The sequence below is a fragment of the Rattus rattus genome, chromosome 16, assembly GCF_011064425.1.
Source record: "Rattus rattus isolate New Zealand chromosome 16, Rrattus_CSIRO_v1, whole genome shotgun sequence".
NCBI classification, from domain to species: Eukaryota; Metazoa; Chordata; class Mammalia; order Rodentia; family Muridae; genus Rattus; species Rattus rattus.
Window position 1 is genome coordinate 2,224,718 of NC_046169.1, and position 9,929 is coordinate 2,234,646.

Here is a 9,929-nt window from a genome sequence, read left to right on the forward strand (position 1 = left end):
TATTAGCGTATTGTTACACACACACTACACCTTTTGGTGACAAGGGCTCGAGCATACCCAAGCAAATCCTTTGTTTTAGGAGCTTGTGTGGAGTGACACAGGTGGTACTGTAGGCATTCCCTTGTGGGCGAAGTCGGACTGAGAAGGTACCACTGGGGGTTGGAGAGATGGTCGCCAAGCCAGAGAGCAATCGGATTGCCTTCTAGAGGTCTGAGTTCAATTCCCAGCAACCACATGGTGGCTCAACCATCTGTAAAGAGATCTGATGCCTTCTCTTGGTGGTATCTGAAGACAGCTACAGTACTTTCTAGTATATATATTGAAATGAATAAATCTGAGAGAGAGAGAGAGAGAGAGAGAGAGAGAGAGAGAGAGAGAGAGAGAGAGAGAGAGAGAAGGTACTCATTTAGAGTAGGGAGTGACTGCTGTCACACATGGAGTGCCCAGGGAAGGAAACATTCTCTAAGAGTATCCCAACCAGAGAAGTGAGCATGTGGATGACTCTAGCGGACACTTGTGGAAAAACATCACGGGCAAAGGAATAACCAGGGGAGACGTAACAGCAAGAACAAGTGTCAGAAAATGGAGGGAGAGTGAAAAGGAATCAGGTCTGGGGCAGATGGGAGCGGCTGGTGACGATGTGGATTCCTTCTGCATCAGGCTTAGAAACCCACAGAAAGTTCAAAACGGAACAAAAGAAAGCCAAGCTGAGAGACACGTCTTTAAGGCTTATTTTTTTCAGTTGTGTGGATATATGTCTATATGTGGCTATGTGCACATGAGTACAGGTGCCAACGGAGGCCAGAGGCATCAGATTCCCTTGGACTGGAGTGGTCGTGAGCCTCCGATGTGCAGGGAACCTACCTCAAGTCCTTTGTCAGAGTAGTTTGTGCTCTTAACCACTGAACCATCTCTCCAGACACAAACTATTTTCGTTTTCGATGTTTTTGCTTTTGAAGTTCGACACGGGCTCTCCCTACATAACTTACATGGAGCACACAGTCTCCATCTATGACTTACATGAAACACATGGTAATATTCCAGCTTCATGAGACCTCTGACAAGCTGAGATAGCAGTCGTGCCCTGTCCTGCCCACTTCTGCGTCAGGTTTATTTTAAAAGGTTGATTTCCTTCTCTTTTATCCAAATGGGTATTTTGCCTGCGTGTATGTCTGTACACCACATGAATGCAGGATCACAGAGTCCAGAAGAGGTCATGGCATCCTCTGGAACTGGAGTTAGAGAGAGCTGTGGGCTACCTTGTGGGAGTTGGGACAGACTTGTATTTTGTATTGTGCTACCCTTAGTAACTGATTTCTAGCCTCCCTACATCAATAATTCATGTCTGGTGAGAATGAATTAGGGATAATCGTAGAAGAGACAGTGATGTGAAAGACGATAATGGTTCTTGGTGGCTCATTGTGCTGAATATTGAAGATAAATTCTTCTGGGACAAGGGTGCAGTGGAGGAATGTTGTATGTTGGTACTGAGATCCTTTTTGATGAGTTGATGTACTTGTTAAACTAACACTTGGGAGCTGAGGTGGAGGATCAGGAGTTGAGTTTTGTGTTCATTCATTTTATAAGTCTGCTGTTAGGATGGCCTGGGAGCCAGGACCTGGCTTAGTAGTTTGTGTGTCTGTAATGCTCATCTGGCTTTGATTTTATTAATACTTTTTACTTTGAATTCTTTGGTTTATCAGACAATGCCTTTTGTACTTTTTATCACATTGGTATTCTATGATGTTGATGGCAATTATGCAAAAGTGAATGTGGCTGCTAAATCAGTCAGAATTGCTGAATGTTTTTACAATTTGAGTCTAAGGGTGATTTTTGTGAATGACACACCTATAAATCCCAGAACTCGTAGGTAGAAGGAGAAGAATCAAGGCCTTCTCAGCCATATAGCAAGTTAGGTTGGTATACCTGAATGAATGGAATGAATGAATGAATGAATGATGCATGCATGCATGTGCATGGAATGGGTGAGGAATGAGCAATGTGAGTGAAAAGGAGTGAACAAACTCAGGATGTGAACAATGGACCTGAGAAGACTTGTGCCATTCTCCCATACCCCTGCAGCACCTGTGGGGTGGTCAGGGACTTGAGCCAGGGTTTGGGCAAATGGCGGAATTATGTTCCAGCACCCAAAGAGAGAAGTCAGAGGTCATGGGTTTGAAGGCAGCCTGAGCTAAGTAGTATGTTTGGAGCCAGCCTGGGCTACACAATCTAAGAAGAAATTGTATATTGGTGTGATCATTGTGAATAAATGAATTCGCAGGTGCACTTGTGAGCAAATGAGTTCATGGGTGATTTTGTGAATGAGTGAATGAGTTCATGGGTGGTTATCATGAATAAAAAAATATGGATGATTTTGTGACTGACTAAATGCAGGGGTGATTATGTGAATAAATGCACACAAGCATGATTGAGGAAATGAATTAATGAAGTTAATAAGAGAAAAAGATCTTTGGCATTTTCAAAGGTCTAGACCACTCCTGCTGGATCAGGTCTGCTCAACTAAACACAGTCCCTTTAAGACTGCCATAGCTTAGTTTCACTTCCGCATTTGTGTGTTACACAAGCCACCATTTATACACATGACATACATGCATGCACACACATGCATACACATATACATACACATAGTACATATATATGCATGCACACATGACATGCACGACGCACACACAGACATACCACACAAAGCTCAAGCACACTCTGTCTCACCACGCCCTCACATGGGTTTTCATCCATTCAGTGATATCAATTAGAGGACAAGAAAGGCTGTGTTTTTCTAGATAGAGGAAGTTAGGTTTTCTAAAAATTGAGTCCTTATAGCATCACCACCAAAAATAGCAGATCAGCTATAGTGTCTTCAAACACTACTGAGAAATATTTATATGAGGTGAGTGGCCAGTGTCCATGTTCTGGGCTGCGGCCTTTCTGTAATCAGGGTTGGTTTCAGTGGCCCTCGGCGTGCCTCTGGTGGCCCTAAAGGCTTTTGGTGGTCATAGGCTGGCTCTTGGTGGCCATGGTCTGGCTCTTGGTGGCCGTGCTTCCAATGCTGTGCTGTGAATCTGGCTATCAGACAGGCTGTCTTCTCTCCACACCCTCCTGTGATTTTAGCTGGCTGCCTCCCTGGTCCCTGTTCTATAGGTGGCCTTTTGAGTATCAGGAAGCTTGTCTGGGAGCTGGGAGTTGGCTCAGATGATGCAGAGCTTGCTCTGCAAGTGTGAGGACCTGAGTCTGAGCCCTTGTGAGAAATCCAGGTACGTTGATCCGTGTGTACAATCCCAGTTCTGGGTGAGTACAGACCTCTGATCCATGGGGCTCGATGGTTAGCCAGTCTAACTAAACGGATTCCAATCCGGTGAGAAATCCTGTCTCACAAAACAAAATGAAAACAGGGCAGAGGGGATGGCAAGATGGATCAGTGGTGTCTTAGTTAAGGCTTCTATTGCTGCAATGAAACATAGTGACCAAAATCAAGTTGGGGGGGAAAGGGTTAATTAGGCTTACACTTCCATATCACTGTTTACCACTGAAGGAAGTCAACACAGGAACTCAACCACGGTAGGAACCTGGAGGCAGGGATGATGATGCACAGGTCGTGGAGGTGCTGCCTCCCGTTTGATTCATGAAGCTTGCTCAGCCTGCTGTCTTAAGAGAACCTCAGTCCAAGATGGCACCCACTCACAGTGGGCTGAGTTTTCCCCATCAAGGTCAATTCACAGCGACATTTTGCCAAGATTGCCTTCGCCCATCTTAGGTGGAGAGCATTTTTCTTCCCACATTGATTGATTGACCTACAGAGCCAGTCAGTCTGTACCGTATGCCAGAAGAGGGCATCAGATCCCTCGTCAGATGATGGCCCAGCCACCATGCGTTTCTGGAATTGAACCTTCAGGACTCAGAAAATCAGCAGCCAGTGCTCTTTAGCCGAGTCAATTAATCAGCCCCTGAGGCATTTCAATTATGTTCCACTCTCAAATGATTCTAGCTCAGCCAGGGTTGATGCATGACATTAAATTCTTGCACATCTGCGGGACTTGCCAGCTGGATAGAATCTAACCAGTCCCTTGGGACCGCACGTAGAAGAAAACGATGACCTTAGGCTACCCCAACCTCAGTACAATGTGCACATACACTCCTCACCCCTAGTCCCTGCCCCTCTGTCTCTCTCTGTCTCCCTGTCTCTCTCTGTCTCCCTCTGTCTCTCCCTGTCTGCTCTGCGTCTCTGTCTCTCTCTGTGTCTCTGTCTCTGTCTCATTCCCTGTCTGTCTGCCCTGTCTCCCTCTCTCTCTCTGTCTCTCTTCCTGTCTCTCTCTGTCTCCCTCTGTCCTCTCTCTGTCTCCCCTCTCTCTGTCTCTCTGTCTCCTCTCTGCCCTCTGCCCTCTCTGTCTCTGTCTCTCTCTCTGCCCTGTCTCTCTCTTCACACACACCACACTCTCTCTCTGTTCCCTGTCTCTCTCTTGTCTCTGTGTCTCTCTTCTGTCTCTGGTTCACCTCATCTCTGTCTCTCTCTCTCATACAGTTATACATACAGACTCTCTGTCTTCCAAGCCTCTGTCTCACCCACACACACACCACACACTCTCTGGTCTGTCTCTGTCTCTGTCTCTGTCTGTCTGTCTCTCTCTCTCTCCACACATACCTCTCTCTCTCACCTCTCTGCCCCTTTTCTCTGTCTCTCTCTCTCTCTCTCACACACATACCACACACCCCTCTCTGTCTGTCTCTCACCCCCATCTCTCTGTCTCTCTCTCTGTGTCTCTCTCTGTCTCTCTCTCTGTCTCTCTCTGTGTCTCTCTGTGTCTCTCTCTCTCTCTGTCTCTGTCTCTCTGTCTCTCTGTCTCTCTGTCTCTCTGTCTCACACACACATACCACACACTCTCTCTGTCTAGTCTCCAACCTCTTCAGTCTCTCGTCTGGTCTGTCTGTCTCTCTCTCTACAAGCTAATTTCTCTCTCACTCTCTCTCCTCAGTCTCTTTCTGTCTCTCTCTCTCACACAACACACACATACACACACCTTCTCTGTCTCTCTCTCTGTCTCTCTCTGTCTCTCTCTGGGGTCTCTCTGTTCCTCTGTCTGTCTCTGTCTTCTCTCATACACATACATACACTCTCTGTCTCTGTCTGTCTCTCTCTCACACACACATAACAAACACTCTCTCTGTCTGTCTCTGTCTCTGTCTCCATTCAGTCTGTCTCTCTCTCTCTCTGCACACACACCCTTCCTCTCACCTTCCCTGGCCCCCTTTCTCTTGTCTCTCTCTCTCTTCTCACACATACACACACACACATGTCACACATCGTCTGTTCTCTGTCTCTCACCCTCTCTCTGTCTACCTTGTCTGTCTCTCTCTCTCACACACACACACACACACTCTCACTTCTGTTCCCCAGTCATATTCTCTCTCTCTCTCTCTCTCACACACACACACACACTTCTGTTCTGTCTCTCTCTCTCTTACTCCTACACACACCATACACACTTTTCTGTCTGTCTCTGTCTCTGTTCCTCTCACACACATTAACACCATAATACCTCTGTCTGTTCCTGTCTCCCCATCTCTCTGTCTCTCTCTCTCTCTCTCTCACACACACACACACACACACTCTCTGTGTCTCTCTCTCTCTCTCTCTCTCTCTCTCTCACACACACACACACACACTGTCTCTGTCTCCTCTCTCATCTCTCTCTCTGTCTCTCTCTCCACACACACACACACACACACTCTTCTGTCTCTGTCTCTGTCTCCCCATCACACACACACACACACACACACACACGCACACACACAGTCACTCACTCACACGTTAATTCTGTGAATGACAACTGAGCCAATTTTTGTTTTCTAACGCACAGACAGCTGTCTACACCCACGAGTTTCTTTTTACTTTGGTTTTAAGCTGTCTTTTCTTGCCATTTTTCCTGGCCTGGGAGAATGGGAGGGAAGGACAATACACTAAAAGAGGATTTTCTATTCATAATGCAAACAAGCGTCTGGCCTCTAGCCGAGGAAAAAAAAAAAAACCATTTTAACACTGTATTTTGTCTCTTTTCTAGAACACATAGTTTGGGGATGAGTTACTCCATCAAGGTCTGGGCACCTGTGCCTGGGGGAAAAGAACGGATGTTGTTCCATAAAGGTCTGTTGATTATGGTAGATCTACACAGGAAAGTTTACTAATTGATCACTCAGCTGGGGCAGGGATGACAGTGGACTGTAACCTCAGCACTTAGGGAAGTAAAAGTTGTAGGTGGTGGAGTTCAAGGCCATCCTCGAGTGTATGGGCAAGTTAAGGCAATGCAGACATCAAGACACTTGGTGAGTGGTTTGACTGACATGAGGACCACGTTCTGTCATCCGATATCCATGGGTAATCTGAGCATGGCACAGGCACCTAATCCACATGTTTGGAAGGCAGACAGGGGGCTTGATGGGCTATCTGTCTATCCAAACGGAGCTCTAGGTTTGGGGGATTCCATCTGAGAAAGGCTGAGGCGGGGGCGGCGGAGGACACCAGAAGTCAACCTCTGGCCCTGTGCATGAGTGCCCAGTGGGCCTGTGCACACGTGGCTCTTACTGTTGATGCACAAAAGCCAGGAGCAGAGTGCCAGACCTCTCTTTTGACTTTCCTTGAGGTCCCTGGGACGGAGTAAATTCCCAGTAGCAGACAGAGAACAGAGTTTTTGAGGCGGGCAGGAGGCGGGAACTGGTGGAAGTGGAGGATGAGTTTGTTTGGGAAGATGGAGCATGGATGTGGTGATGTGGGTAAGCAGCACACATGTTCTCTTTTTTTTTTTTTTTTTTTGAGTTGGGGGACTAAACCTTAGACTCATGGCAACGCTAGATACTTGCCATGAGTTAAATCCCCAACCTGGCACATGTTCCATGGCGTTAAGTATGCTTGAAATCCACAAGATGGAACTGGTGTAGATGCTGCCTAACTGAGGATCTGAGTTCAATTTCAGAACTCTAAGTAGTGAAAGAGACAATGACACAAGTTGTCCCTAACCTCCACATGCTATGTAAATATGTATCGTGCCTCTCTCTCTCTGTCTCTTTCTCTCTCTCTGTCTCTCTCTGTGTCTCTCTCTCTCTCTCTCTCTCTCTCTCTCTCTCTCTCTCTCTCTCTCTGTCTCTCTCTCTCTCTCTCTCTCTCTCTCTCTCTGTCTCTCTCTCTCTCTCTCTCTCTGTCTCTCTCTCTCTCTCTCTCTCTCTCTCTCTGTCTTTCTCTCTGTCTCTCTCTGTCTCTCTCTGCCTCTCTGTCTCTCTGTCTTTCTCTGTCTCTGTCTCTCTCTGTCTCTTTCTATCTGTCTTTCTCTCTGTCTTTCTCTCTCTGTCTCTGTCTCTCTCTGTCTCTGTCTCTCTCTGTCTCTCTCTCTCTCTCTCACACACACACACACACACATACACAAATATAATAATTTTAATTGTTAGACTGAAGCTGACATATTGGTGGGGTCTCACCACAATTCTTGGATGGGAGGCAGAGATAGTAGGAATTTTAGATCAGCCAGGCACTTGAGCTCTAAAAAGAAAACTTGGGTGGGTGAATGCCTTATTCCCAGCACTCGAGGTAGATCTCTGTGAGTTTGAGCCAGCACAGTCTAGTGAATGTGAGCCCAGGATGACAGGGGCCACAGAGAACTGTCTCAAAAATTAAATGTGGCAATCAAGAGGGTTTTGATATGATGTGTTCATCTGTAATCCCAGATGAGGAAGGATGGAAGTTGAGGCTAGTCTGGATTCCATGTTAAGTCCTGCCTCAAAGATAAAAACAGACTTCAGTTGTTTGTATTCATTACGTTAACCATATTTAGAGCCCATTTTTAATTTTATTTATTTATTTTATTTTACATCAAGGGTGGCTTCGCTCCTACTTCTCACTCATGGAGTTCTCCGCCCTATCTTGTTCCCCATCCACTCCTCCCCGACTTTCTCCAGAAAGGGTTGCTCATGGTAGCAGACTATGTACATGGGTTGCAGGAGGACTAGGCACATCTTCTCCTATTGAGGTTGGGACAAGGCAGACTGTAGGGGGGAAAGGATCTGAAGGCAGGGTGAGTTGAGACAGCCCTGCTCACTAGGAGTCTCATGACAGCTGGGCTAATTTACTAAACATATTGCTGAAGACCTTGGTTGGTCCCATCCATTCCTTAGTTGGCAGTTCAGTCTCTGGGGCCCCTCTGTGACCCAGGAGTTGGTTGATTCTCTGGGTCTCTTTGTGTGTTCTGACCCCATTTAGAGCCACTAAGCTCCTTTTGTAGTGCTGATGTTTCAGGTATAGGTGTCACACCCAGATTGTTACACCTGTAGAAGCAGCAGTCATGCAGTTAAGCATGGGGACTTGGGTTAGATCTCAGCACTAGATAGTGCTGGGCCTGACGGCCTCAGTTTAGTCTATCGAGTGAGCAATTGGCCAGGAGAGATCCAGTCTTTGCAAACAAGGTGGGCTGAGAGGTGGCTCAAGTCATGTGTCGCCTTTTTCAGAATACCCAGTTCCTTCAGATCGTCTCACTTTTGGTTCGGCATTCTGTAATTGTCTGCATCATGCCCTCCCAACTCCTGACGCAAAACCATCCTAGAACTATTTGGATGATTGTACCTGGGACCTCAGGTTATTCTTGAGATATTCTAGAAATCACTGAACAAGTCTAGTCCAGCTGGCTATTAGGTCATGCTCTGATAACACACGGTGCCTGGGGGCTATAACTTTCTGTTCTTCCTTGAAGGAGAAGATGATGACATTTGCCCAAGCCGGGCTGAGGGGAAGTAGATTGAGAACTGAGAGGCATTCATGTAATCATTGTATGTTGGGGAGTAGATCATTCCTCCTCGTCTCTCTCTACTGTCCCCTGCTTGACCTTTTGTTGCATTGGCAGCCTCCTCTGTGCTCCTTGAGTTGTATAAAGATTTATTTCATGTGTTCAACCGTAGCTATTGAACAAACACAATCCTTTGTCTTCTGAGATGGCTTGGCCTGGCGTATCATTTTTCAGTTATGTCCTGTTTTCTGGGGAGGAACACTAGCTTGTTGTTCTGCTTTTGGCTGTAAAACTCCACATCGTGTGTGGGACTTTTCTGTCATTCCCTTCTGTCACTGGAGACCCAGTTGGCTGGTTCTTGACTTGTTGTTGTAAGGGGGGCTGTGATCATTACTGGGATGCTGGGATCTCTGTGCTGTTCTGATTGAGAACCCCCCACCCATCCCAGTCGTGTGGCAGAGCCGGGCTGTAGGTGATCTACATTTGAGGTGACGCCATGATCATTTCCGGTAGGGAGTCCTCCTTTCCCACAGTGAGAAAGATTTCTGTCCCTCTCATTGTTGTTAATCTGTTTTGTGTCTGTCTGAGTACCGCCATGTGTGTGCAGTTAAAGAGGCCAGGGGCTGTTGGACTCGCCTGACTGGAGTTACTTCTGGAAGTGTGTGCTAGGAACTGGAGGTGGGTGTCGTGTAGGGCACTGCTCGTCTCAAACTTTTTACCGGGAGTGCTTTGGACTAGTCTCATGAGAATTTTTACAACTCTGTTTATCAGGGAGATCTTGCTATATTTTTCTGTTGTTAGTGGCTGTCTGGTTTTAGTATCGTACGTTAATGCTGCATCATAAAGATAAAAATTGGGAATGTGTTCATTTTTCTTTTTTGTATTGAATATTTGTATAAGCATTGGTATTCTTTTCAGGTCTTGTAAATGCTTTGACTTTGTTAGATTTTCAGTCTCAGGTTTTACTTACCTTTTGTGATCTTCCCAAAAAGGGAAGAAATTTCAGAATTGCATTGCCCATGTAGCCATAAATGGTCGTGAGATCGCCCTTGAAGAAAATCGCGTTCTCTAGCATGCACTTATTAAAGCCACCAGTCAGGAGAGCTAGCCTCTGCAGATCCTTGCTGACAGTTGTTAAGAGTACTTCTT